The sequence below is a fragment of the Sus scrofa genome, unplaced genomic scaffold (genome assembly GCF_000003025.6).
Source record: "Sus scrofa isolate TJ Tabasco breed Duroc unplaced genomic scaffold, Sscrofa11.1 Contig1013, whole genome shotgun sequence".
In the NCBI taxonomy this organism is placed as follows: Eukaryota; Metazoa; Chordata; class Mammalia; order Artiodactyla; family Suidae; genus Sus; species Sus scrofa.
Window position 1 is genome coordinate 1 of NW_018084791.1, and position 13,787 is coordinate 13,787.

The window sequence follows — 13,787 nt, forward strand, 5'->3', positions numbered from 1 at the left end:
TTGGTGCCCTATTTAGCATCATACGCAACCACCACTTTGGCCTGTGTCCATCATGATGGTGTGCATTCTGGATCCCAAGCTTCACATCCCATGTATTTCTTTCTCACAAACCTCTCATATTAGATTCTGTTACAACGAGCCCGTCATATGTTGAAAAACATTTGTCAGAACAAAAAGCCATCAGTTATGGTGGCTGTGTGGCCCAGCTCATCATCTTCCTGGCTCTGGGTGCTACGGAGTGTCTCCTCCTGGCTGTTATGTCCTTTGACAGATATGTGGCCATTTGCAGACCCCTCCGCTACGTAGTCATCATGAACCCCGGTTCTGCTTCAAGATGACAGCCTTCTCCTGGCTCACTGGCTTCAGCAACTCAGTGTGCAGTCCCTTGACCTTAACATGCTCTCTGTGGTCATCAGGAAGTGGACCACTTTTTCTGTGAGGTTCCTGCCCTTCTCAAGTTGTCATGTGCTGAACAAAGCCTATTGTCTCCGAGCTCTTTTCTTCAGTGTGTTATTCTGCTAATTCCAGTGACATTGATCTCATCTCCTATGGCTTCATAGCTCAAGCAGTATTGAAATCAGGTCAGCGAAGGACGGCGAAAAGCTTTTGGAACGTGTGGGTCTCACATGGTTGTGGTCTCTCTTTTTTGGAACAAGCATATACATGTATCTACAACCACCTTCTTCCACTTCTAAGGACTGGGGAAAATGTTTCCCTTTCTATGGGATATTCACACCCATGTTGAACCCTCTCATCTATAGCCTTAGAAATAAAGATATGAAAGAGGCCTTCAAGAGGCTGGAATTATTAACATTTTCTATAAGAAATAAGTGTTCCATTGTGACAACAATCTTCTGAATCTGTCCTTATCCTTGAAAATGATAATAGTCTTTTAATTGATTTTTCATTTTTTCAGGCTCTTATGATTGTATTGAATTCAGCCAAAACTTATAAAACTTGCTTCAGGAAGCAATGCTGAAGACATCTTTTCTTTTGTTAAAAAAATTTATTATGATTTATTTACAATGTTCTGTTAATTTCTGTTGTACACCAAAGTGACCCAGTAATACATATGTATACACCCTTTTTCTCACATTATCCTCCACCATATTCCTTTACAGGTGATTAGATATATAGTTCCCTGTGCTATACAGCAGGATCTCATTGCTGTCCACTCCAAATGCAAGAGTTTTCATCTACTAACCCCAAATTCTCGGTCCATCCCACTCCCTCCCTCCCCAGCAAACACGAGTCTGTCCACATGCCCATGATCTTTTCTGTTTTGTAGGTGGATCACTTGTGCCATATTTTAGACTCCACATATACGTGATATGGTGTCTGTCTTTCTCTTTCTGACTTACTTCACTTAGTATGAGAGTGTCTAGTTCCATCCATGTTGCTGTAAATGGCATTATTTGGTCCTTTTATGGTTGAGTAATATTCCATTGTTTATATGTACCACATCTTCCTAATCCATTCATCCATTTAGGTTGTTTCCATGTCTTGACTATTGTGAATAGTGCTGTGATGAATATATGGGTGCATGTATGTTTTCAATGAAATTTTTGTCTGGATACATGCCCAATACACAGAAATAGATCGCATTTCTATATACTAACAATGAAAGATCAGAAAGAGAAATTAGGGGAACAATCCCATTTACCATTGCACCAAAAAGAATAAAATAGCTAGAAATAAGCCTTCCTAAAGAGACAAAAGACCCTTACTCTGAAAACTATAAGACACTGATGAAAGAAATCAAAGAAGAAACAAATTGATGGAAAAATATACCAGGCTCTTAGATTGGAAGAATCAATGTAGTCAAAGTGACAATACTGTCTGAGGCAATCTACAGATTCAAGGCAATCCCTATCATATTACCAATGACATTCTTTAGAACAAAACATTCTAAAATTTGTATGGAAAGATATCTTTTCTAAGTTAAAAGCTCCTTTGCTTTCCAGAAGTTTCCTCCATGTACTTTGTTCCTTTGTTCCTTGGTAAAATTTCTTCCTATCAATGTCAGACTGTCCAAGACACTTAGATGGTTTACCTTCCCACTTATGTACTATTTGTTGGAGAACCATTTTGTCTACCACCTTAGTTAGGAATTTCCCCATCTTTATGATTAAATGACCAGCGATCCCAAGCCAAAATTTTCCCATAATCACCCCAGTCCTCAGTCACTTTACATCCTCCCATCCCTTTATAATTCCATCATATACACCTTCCAGAACAGTTTCAAGTATGCAGTTTATGTCAAATCTAGCTGGCTTTAAACTAGCTAAGTGTGTGTATCTCATACTAGAAATTTAAAATATCAATTGAGTTTTATTTCCAACTCTGTTTTCAATTCATCCCATCATTCTCCATGGATAGCATTTTCCCCTTTTCTTTCATTTTCCAATATTTATTTGTCCCAAATCCTTATTTGTTCCAAGTTCTGCACCAACCAAACACCGTATAGCATAAATGATGTTTTTTATAGCAAATGTTCACTGATATTCTCTAATATTACACTGGAATGAATTCATTTTCTTTGGGTAACCCTAATCAAATATATTGATATTTTTAACATAGTGTACTAGACAAGGAAAATAATGCGTTTTATACTGAAAAAAAATTTTTTGTCTTTTGGGCATACCCATGACATATGGAGGTCCAGTGGTTCATATCGGCTATATCAGAAGTAGAACACTTGAGCCATTCTGCAACCTACACCACAGCTACTCAACACTTATCTTAACCACCGAACAAGGTAAGATTGACCCAAGTCTCATGATATTAGTCAGGTTGTTAACCACTGAGCCATGACAAGAATCCTGAAAAAAATATTCTAATTCCCGGAGGAAATGACCCTTAAATTCAGACATTTAAATGATTAGTTGCAGTTAGTAATATAAGGACATAGATGGGACAACATTTTAGGCAACAGAGAAAGGGTTACAAAGCATTTTTATAAATTACAATAATAAAATGGTTAAGAAAGAGTACAAGACACATATGAAAAAAGCCTGGGAAGATGCATAACTGAAAAGTCAGACTTCTATCCACTTAATGAAGAGCATGAAAATGTTAGAGTACAGAAAAGTACCCAGGCACAGTATATAAAGTAACGTAAAAACCTAAGTGCAGAATACAGCTCTTTATACATAATAGAATCATGTGTTTACTAAATGAGACATGTAATAAGCATCGTAGAGAAGATTCAGGACACAAAAAACAAATGTACATATCATTATATTCTCTAGTGTAAGTGCCTTTTTTAAATTTCAAAGCTGTTTCTACCATTGCCATCTCTTTTTGAATATGATAGACATTTCAACTCAACCCATTCAAAGCTAACACTGCTCACCCTTCACCACAAAGCTCTTTTCACTATTTAACAAATGGATTCACTTCTGTTTACATTTGCAAATCAGAACCCTGACCATATCTTATGCATTCACTCCAGTTTTTAAACAAACCATTCCAACATATCAATCATTCCTTTTTTCTCCCATCTCTCCTTTTCTATCTTCACATTTTGGTACCATCCGTTTACCCATAAGTTTTCCAATTTAACCTACTATCATTTGCCTCCTGCCAACTTTAGAAATACACTTTTAAAAAAAGCAGTGATCATTTCACTGCAAATACAATCATCCATTCTCTTCACCTGTACTAGATTATCAGGGATTCATTTTCACTGTTAAAAACAAATACTCACTACTAGCATGACACTCTCTTCTTTTTTTCTGCCACCATGGCATGTGGATTTGCAGGGATGAACCTTTCCACAGCACCAAGCTGCTGCACTGAAACGCTGGTCCTATCCTCTGTGCCACAAGGAACTCCCTAAGTTCTCGTGCTCTCTCTGTCTTTTGCACTTACCATATTCCTTAAGCATAGAACCTTTGCACATACTGATCCTTCTACTGGAATCTCTTCCCATCCATATTTACCTAATATAATGCTCAGGCCTCATTAGAAAAATTTTTTGTGGTCTCCTCTGATTCAGTGAATACCCACAAATTTACTTGTTCATTATGTACCTCATTTGTGGCACTTTACTTTTAGTATCATTTGATAAGTGCCTTATTCTACTAGACGTAAATTCATCAAAAAGTCTACAAAAATAAGTGCTGGAGAGGGTATGGAGAAAAAGAACCCTAGGACACTGTTGGTGGGATTGTAAATTGGTGCAACCACTGTGGAAACGGTATGGAGAGTCTCAGAAAACTAAAACTAGAAGTACCATTTGATCCAGCAATCCCACTCCTGCCATCTATCCAGAGAAAACCACAATTCGCAAAGACACATTGTACTCCGATGTTCACTGAAGCACTATTTTCAATAGCCAAAACATGGAAACAACCTAATGTCCATCGACAGAGGAGTGGATCCAGAAGATTGTGGTACATATACACAATGGAATATGACTCAGCCATTCAAAGGAACGAAATACCGGCATTTGTACAACATGGATGGACCTAGAAATTATCATGCTAAGTGAAGTCAGCCATACAATGAGACACCAACATCAAATGCTTTCACTGACATGTGGAATCTGAAAAAAGGACAGATTGAACTTCTTTGCAGAACAGATGCTGACTCACAGACATTGAAAAACTTACAGTCTCCGGAGGAGACAGTTTGGGGGATGGGGGATGTGCTTGGGTTGCGGGTGGACATCCTGTGAAATTGGATTGTTATGATCATTATACAACTACAGATGTGATAAGTTCATTTGAGTAATTAAAAAAAAAAAAAAAAAAAGAGCATGGAACAAAGTTTGGTTTTTCTCACAAAACATTCACAGCACTTAGTTTGGAGGCAGAAAATTAAAACATCAATTCAACTATGGATATTTACTAATATGCAAATTTCATTTTTTTAAAAATTTTAAATGTGAAACTCTTGCTAGAATGGTTCATATGAATTCCATGTGGATATAACTTAATTTAAAAGCTAAGAAATGTATTCCTTAAAAATGAAAATCTAGTGATTGTCACATATAGTTATTAATAATCCTTTCTCTTTTAAAAGTTACATAAATACATTATTTATGTAATTATAAAGATATAAGAGACATATAAATAATATGAGACATATTTATGTTAGATAATAATATGAGACTTATATTTAGAAAAAGCAAACAGTTTTATGGAAAAGATTCATCCTTAAATTTACTATATTTAAAGTTTACCACTGTTGGCATATTAGTTTATTCATCTTTCTGTCAATGGAGGGTTATAATTTCTTTTTTATGTGCATTATATCTTGATAACATACCTAGATTCTTTTTTTATTTAAGGTTCTTTAATTCTATAGTGCTTTACAATTTTCAAAAGTTTCACACACATGATTTCATAAATCCCATAATAACCATTTTTCCCCTCCCATATATTGCTCTCTCCTCCTTTGCTCTCCTCACTGGGAACTATCATTTGTTCTCTACATCTGTGAGTCTGCTTCTTTTTTGTTATAGTCACAATTTGTTGTATTTTTTAGGTTCCACATGTAAGTGATATATACAGTGTTTGTTTTTTCTCTATGACTTACTTCCTTAGTTATAATGCCCTCCAAGTCCATCCATGTTGATGAAAATGGCTAAATTTCATTCTTTTCTGAATAGCATTCTATTGTACATATACATCACATCTTCTTTATCCATACATCTACTGATGGACACTTAGGTTGCTTAAATACTTGGCAATTATAAATAATGCTGCTATGACTATTGTGTGCATATATCTTTTCAAATTAGTAGTTTTGGTTTTTTGATTATTTTTTTTTCAGATACATACCCAAGAGTGGAATTGCTAGGTCATATAGTAGTTTTATTTTTAGTTTTTTTTGAGAAATCTCCATATTATTTTTCACAGTGGCTGCAGCAATTTATATTCCCACAATAGTAAATAAGGGTTCCCTTTTCCCCACATTCTTGCCAACATTTTTATACCTGAATTCTTTAAAACACAGATTAATAGCTGTCTTCAAGTGGAAACAAAATAATGAGATTCTAAAAATTCATGCACTTGATGGATCAGAAAAGAAGAAAAAAAATTCTTAGTTCCAGATAGTAATATATAAAATTGAAGACATTGTTTGAGAAAGAGAGGTGAATTAAAATGTAATATCTAGTGATTAGAATTTTTATTTAAGAACATTAAAAATGTACTGCTATTGAACTTTGAGTGGATTAAAATACCTCCTAATATATGCTTTTACTTGGATAAATAGTTAAGGAAAAAAGAATAAGGGAAAAGTGAAAAGAGAATAAGCCTATTTCACCAAAGGATTATAGTTCCAAGAAATCTACATATAAAGCATAAAGAGAGTCGTGTCTTTACAAATATGTGGATGTGGCCACTGGAACTCAAAGCAGACTTAGATCAAATAGATTAGATGCTAAATTTTAGAGAAAGTTATACTACCAAATAAAGATGACTCTTAAGCCTTGAGATTTAAAATAACCCTTGGACACCAATCTTCGTTAAGTAGGAAGGAAGTTGAAAAAGCAAACATATTCATTATTGCTCTTTTCAGATATAGACATTGAGGTTAACGGACCTACAAAAAAATAAAAACCAATAGTATGAGGAATAACTGGTATAAAGTAGCTGGGGACCTACTTCAATGAGTAGACCATGGGAATATTTCACAGCTCAGAGTTGGAACTCTTCACAACTGCTCATGGTTTCAGAATTTCTGGATAACTTTGTCTTCTATGTATCTCTAAAGTTTTCTCTTTCCCAATGGGGGTTCTTTATTGGCCATCTTCTTCCAGTTCTACTGATTGAATTTTGGGGCATGTGGAGGACAGATAACTTGTCCATTTAATTCACAGGTTTATTAGCCAAGCAGAGACCCTGAACTTTGAACTGCATCTTATTAATGGATGAAAAATGTGTATATGTCTCTTCTCAGAAGGAGACAGATGTATTTTCTGTGGAGGAAGAATAAATGAAATATTTTGTGACTAAAAGGCAGACAGTGTAATCTTGAAGGCTGACCACAGATATTTGGTTTCTCATACCTTCTAGGAATAGGGTAGGATTAAATTTTCCCTCCTGTTGAACTAAGTCACGGTCTGTGACAGCTTTTGTTAATCAGTGTGAGTTAAAGTCACAGCCTTCAAGACTAGGATAGGGAACAGTTTCACATAATTCATAGAGACAGAGAGAGTTAACAAAATGAGAAGGCAGAAGAATATGTTTTAAATGAAAGAATGAGAAACAATCCCTGAAAAACTCCAATGAAACAGGGGTAAATAATTTACCAGATAAAAAGTTCAAGGCAATAGTAACAAAAATGTTAACTAAGCTAGGTAGGGGTACAATATAGAACACAGACTTTCACCAAAGAACTAGAAAATATAATAAAGAAATAGTCCGAGCTGAAGAATACAGTAACTGAAATGAAGAATTCAGTTCACTAGGGGGAATTAACAACAGATTAAATGATACAGAAGAATATATAAGCAATCCAAAAAATAGAATAATAGAAATCAGCCAATCAGACATCAAAACATTTTTTGTTGTCGTTGTTTTAAATAAGAATGGTTTTAAGAGAATTCTGGGACAATGTCAAGCACACTACCATTCGCGATACAGGAATCCAGAAAAAGAAGAGATAGAGAAAGGTGTCAAATGTATTGATGAAATTAGGGCTGAAACTCCTGAACCTGAAGAAAGAAACAGATATTCAGGTACTGGAAGCACAGGGGTTTCCAAATACTGTAAGATATCATCATATGTGGAATCTAAAAAACAAACAAAAAACAAACAAAAATAAACTCACAGATACAAACAAATTAGGGTTACCAGAGGGGAAGGGTTTGGGGGCATGGGTGAAACAGCTAAAGGGGTCGTGATGGCAACTAGATTGTGATGGTGATCACTTGCTAGTGTATACAGATGATGAATTACAATGTTGTACACCTGAAAGTTATGTAATTTTTTAAAAATAATAAATCATATTGCCCATTGTGCATTATTTCACTAACATTTCAATCATTCTGTATCCAAGTTTACTGAGACACTGAGAATAAGCACCAATCTCTTATTTCTCTATTACAAATAAATGTCATTACAGCAAATTTTTGTAATTTTTCAATGTTAATATTTGAAGCAATGGAGAAAGTTACGTGTAGTGGGCATTTGAAATATTTATTGATTGAATAAATTAATGAAACTCTGTAAACTGATTTCTTCTTGATACAATTTTTTATTATTTAAATCATTTGCGAGGAGTTCCCGTCGTGGCGCAGTGGTTAACGAATCAGACTAGGAATCATGAGGTTGCAGGTTCGATTCCTGCCCTTGCTCAGTGGGTTACGGATCCAGCGTTGCTGTGAGCTGTGGTGTAGGTCGCAGATGCGACTCGAATCTCGCGTTGCTGTGGCTCTGGCGTAGGCCAGTGGCTACAGCTCCAATTAGACCCTAGCCTGGGAACCTCCCATATGCCTTGGGAGCGGCCAAGAAATGGCAAAAAGACAAAAAAAATCATTTGTGGAACTTTAACATAGTCAGTGTTAGGTCAATCTATACTATGCTAGGCTATTGGAGGAAAAATATTTGAAACAAGAACTTTTAGTTCCTTAAAAGTCATATTGGAAGGTGATGCTCCTTCTTTCTCTATGTAAAATTAAAATTACTCAACATGTATTATATCAGGAAATAATATCCAAGAAAAAGTATAAATAAAGAAAATTGTATCTTGACACCAAAAATAATTGTCTCGAATTTTCCCTGAAATCCAAGTAAATAGTCTATGAAATTATTGAAGTAGGTTAGCTTTTCTGGGATTCTTTTAGTCCTGAGCTAATTTTCCACACAGGAAAAATGCCAAAATTTTATCATTTCATTGTACTGGGCAAGAAGGAACCTAGCAGTATTATACCCTCTAGGGAATTTCTAGTGTTTCTTGACAAGAATTTCCACTGAGGTTTATTATCTCATGGAAAAAATGTCCACAGCTCTATAAAGAGTAAGAACACTTCCTTAACAATTATTTTAGAATAAAATAGGTTTCCACATCTGAACATATTTAGGATCCTTCAAATCAAATGAATAATATTAAGGACTTATGATAAGAAGACACTGAACACAGAGAGAATATTCAATATTTACCTCCAATTAACATTTCATTCTGATGGAAAAAAAAAGATCAGTGTCAATTTGCAAGAAAGGGAAATACTACCATGGAATATCAACACTGATTTAAGAAGGTATTGTATGTGAGTGGGAGCGATCTGTTCAGCTTAATCGACTTTACCATTTTGCACAACCTCATGCACTTTGTGATAAGAGTGATAAGAATAATTTGGGGAAATGAAAGGGAAGAAAATGCAATCTTTACAAGACTTCTTTTGGCAGAGATAAGTACAATGTTAATATTTGGATACAACCTAAAGAAAAATTAATTAGAAGATACAGATGCATAAATCAACCTGGACACTGTACTCAATGAAAATAACTAACCCAACATAAAGTACTACATTGCAAAAGGGTAGCCACACATATTGGACTAATTAATCCTCATGGTACAGAAAGATTGTTGTGATCATTTCTGCTGTACAACAAAGTGACTTGGTTATACACATACACACATCCATTCATTTTCAGATTCTTTTCTCATAAAGCTTATCACAGAATATTGGGTAGGCTTCCCTGTGCTATACAGCAGGTCTTCATTGACTGGGAATCATTTTAACCATGTGTTTTCTTCTATGACAGTTTTATCTTTGCAAAAGTCATTTTATGATTTGAGATACAGGACTAAGGAAAGCACTCTCTCTTGCTGTTTCTATATGAAGCAGACCAATCCAGCTAGAGTTCTGACTTACCTAAATAACTCAGAAATTCAACCAGAGAATAATAAGGTTTAGCAGACTAAGGATGAAAGAAATGAACACATGTGGTAAGTCAGCACGGGTGGGTTTGGGGAAACATTCTTCCATTTCATTATTTTCTCAAATATAAGAAAAACTGTGGTATCCCTTTACTTAATCATTATTCTATAAAAATTTTCTATATTACATTTCTAGGTAAAATATAGAGATTTGTCATCTTCTTTTAGATGTACTACAAAATAATAATTTGGGGCATTTTGATTCATGTTTTCATCTTGCAAGTATCAATTCACATCACTGGAGTTAATCACAGAGAAAATCCCTTCATAACTCACTTTATTTAACTGAATAAGTTGACCATCAAGAATATTTAATACTGAAATATACATCTTCATTTTGACTTAAGTCCATGAACAAGAGCAACGACAGTCATGAATGCAAGAATGTAAGTACTCCAAAGGTTTTCATTCTCTTGGGCTTCTCTGACCATCCCTGGTTGGAAATGCACTCTTCATAATAGTGCTTGCTGCTTACATCTGCACACTAGTAGGAATATCTCAATTATAGTGGTATCCAGAGTAGATCGAATCTTGACAGCCCTATGTACTTCTTCCTTTCCAACCTCTCCTTCTGGACCTTTGTTTTACCACAACACCATCCCTCAACTGCTGCTAAACCTCTGGGCCAGATAAGTCTATCAGCTACGGAGGCTGTGTGACTCAGTTTTATATGTTTCACTTTTGGGGGGCCACCGAATGCATCCTCTTAGCTGTGATGTCCATGGATCATTACATGGCCATCTGCAAGCCTTTGAGGTACCCAGTCATCATGCATCAGCAACTCTGTATCTTCCTAGTGGTCATGGCATGGCTAAGTGGTTTGGTCAACTCCTTGCTTCAGTCATCCTCACCATCCAGCTGCCACTTTTGTGGCAAACAAGGTAGATGATTTCCTGTGTGAGGTCCCAGTGATGATCAAGATGTCAGGTACTGATACCACATTCAATGTAGCTATGCTCTCCATTGTGGGAACATTCTATTCCCGTTCCTTGTCACTTATTTTGTTCTCTATGGGTTCATCATAGCCATAGTGCTCAGAATTCAGTCCTCAGAGGGAAAGAAGAAGACCTTTAACACATGTAGTTCTCGTATTATTGTTGTATCTCTCTTCTATGGGCCAGTAATTAGCATGTATGGTGCAACCTTCTGCTGCTAACTCCCAGGATAGAACAACTCATGTCCCTATTCTACAGCTTGGTGACTCCTATGCTTAATCCTTTTATTTATACTTTGAGGAACAAAGACATGAAAGGGGCAATGATGAGGCTTCTTGTCTCATTGTACCATCAAAGAAGAGGATAAAATAGCTATTTTTGTACTTCATACTTTCCATATAGGACTTAGAAGAGCCTCTGTTCTAAATTACCTCTTGGTTTTGCCTCGTCTCAAAATTATCCCAAGACGTAATTTTTACTATGTAGCTATCATAAGAAATAAAATAATATATTGGTACTAAATTTAAATTAAATTTATAAAAATATTAAAAATTCATATCTGTATAAATTGTGTCTTAACAAACATATTGAAAATTTTTCTAACAGATGTTTTAAAAAATATCTCGATGTTACAAGTTTTCCCAAGTATAGGCACATTTGATGCACCTGGTCCTATTTGCTAGAAAGACTGTTTTTCAGCTTTGGTACACATCAGAATACTTATACTTTAAAAATCACAAACATGACTCCACTGCAGATATCTTGTATCAGAATTTTGAGAAATCATGTCCAGAAACTATTTTTAAAACTTCCTCAGTTAACATCAATTTAAAAGTAGAATTTGTGAGGACCATCACAGGAAAATATTTTTGAGATATTCTTTAAAGACAAAAGTCAGACAGGATCTGACATATGGGAAAGGTATAGCCCATCTACCACTCACCCCCGCCTCCCAAAAAATAGAAGATAGTTTGTTGAATATGTGAAGAATCTCAGATGCTCCAAGCTTTAAGAAAAATTGTAAACCCACAGGCAGAGATTTAAAATCACGACTCCTAGCAAATGCTAAGGCAAATGCAAAAGACCAAGCTGAATATTAGAAGATACGCTTCCTAATAATTAATGTTCTATTAAATTCAGCTACGTACTTTGATCAGTAGTATCGTTTATGTGCAATAAAATTTTCAAAATTGGTTTCCTAAAACTAAATTATACAACAAAGAATTGATAATTGAATTGTTACTATGATAACTGAATTATCAGTCTGAGTAAGCAAATATCTTAGAATACCTTAAGCGAACCAAAAGCAAAAAGAAGAAACTGCAAAAAATATGTAAGAAAATATACGATTTAGAGGAAAAAACACATAAACTAAATACAACAATAGGACTGGTAGTTGGATTAAAGCAGTAGATGGGAGAGAAATAATTAAGTAAATTTAGGAAAATGCTTGGGAGTGAGATGTTCCAGCCATACATCAGGCACCCCAGTCCTGAAATCTGACAATGGGAAGATAACCCCCTTAGCTGGTTTGGAAAACAGTGGGGCTTACAGGAGGGCTGTAAGAAACCAAGACTTCACTCTTAAAGAGAGAGCAGTCTTCCTGTCAAAATGCAGAGGCTGCAGACAGAAAACTGCCTGGGTGTTTTGTCTACAAAACACCTTGGGAGGAGCAAAACTAGCTCCAGGGAGGAAACCACTTTCAGGAAGGGAGTGAAAGCAGCTCAGTGGCATGGCCAAACACTCCAGCTCCAATCCAGCCTCATGGACACTGGAAAAGAGTGAAACCAGCACAGAAGAGCAGCCCCAAGCCTCTCAGGCCCTGGCAAGGACCCATCGCAACCAATCCAAGGTATCCAAGGTGGAGATAACCATCACACCCAGCAGAAACCCAACTCAGTTGGGGCTCCTCTTACAGCCCCTGGGCCCCAAACCTACCCCCAGTAGGATGGTAACAGCCAGTGAGAATAGGAGAAATGCTCTCACTTAGTCCTTCCAACTCCAGCCATACCTCACACAAGGTGGCAGCTGCCAGCACACCAGGAGAAGATGTTAGCCCATGCTCACCTCAGATCCAGCTCTCCCACCAAAGCCACTGGGCACATGCAGAATTCACAGGGATGCCTCAGACTGGGATAGGAATCTGTTTCACCTAATTTTCATAAAGACAGAGAAAGTTAAACAAAATTAGAAGATAAGGAATGTGTTCCAAAGAACAAAAAAATCTGAAAAAAAAGTGAGTTGAAACAGACAAATGTGAACAAATTAAAGTTCAACAAAGAAATCAAAACTATTTTTAAAACCTAATTTATGAGAACAATGACAGCTCTGAGAATTCAATAACAACTTCAAAAACAGACTCAACCAAACAAATGAGAGAATTGGTGGATTATAAGACTTATTTAAATCATACTGTAGGAGAGCAAAAGAAAAAAAATTAAAAGAAAGAGAAAATCTATGTGAATTACGGAATACATTAAAAGATACTATCTATGATTACTGGAGTCCCAGAAGGAGTAGGAGGGAGAAGTAGCATAAAGTTTATTCAACAATTGTAAAGATATACTCAGTCAACATCAGAGGCACTTAAATATATTAAGCAAACACAAACAGAAAAAAAGAGTAAAATAGACAACAATGTAACAAGAGTAGGAGACTTTAATACCTCACTTAGATCAAGAATGGAACTATCATCAAAACAAATCAATGAGGACAAGGATTGGAAATATACTTTAATCCAAATGAACCTAACAAACATATATAGAACATTCCATCCAACACAGTAGCACAACATTCTTATCACGTGTACACAGAACATTTTCCAAGATAGATTGGTCATTGTTAAGTTTACAAAGAAGACTTAGCAAATGTAAGAGGATTGAATTCATAGCAAGCATCTTTTTCTGACCAATGGTATATGAAACTTTTTCTGACCACAATGGTATATGAAACTAG

The 13,787-nt window shown here is 35.7% G+C and overlaps 1 pseudogene; it reads left to right on the forward strand.

Moving 5' to 3' along the window:
• The first annotated feature begins 123 nt into the window (after positions 1-123).
• LOC110257978 lies at positions 124-858 on the forward strand (annotated as a pseudogene).
• The last annotated feature ends 12,929 nt before the right edge of the window (positions 859-13,787 follow it).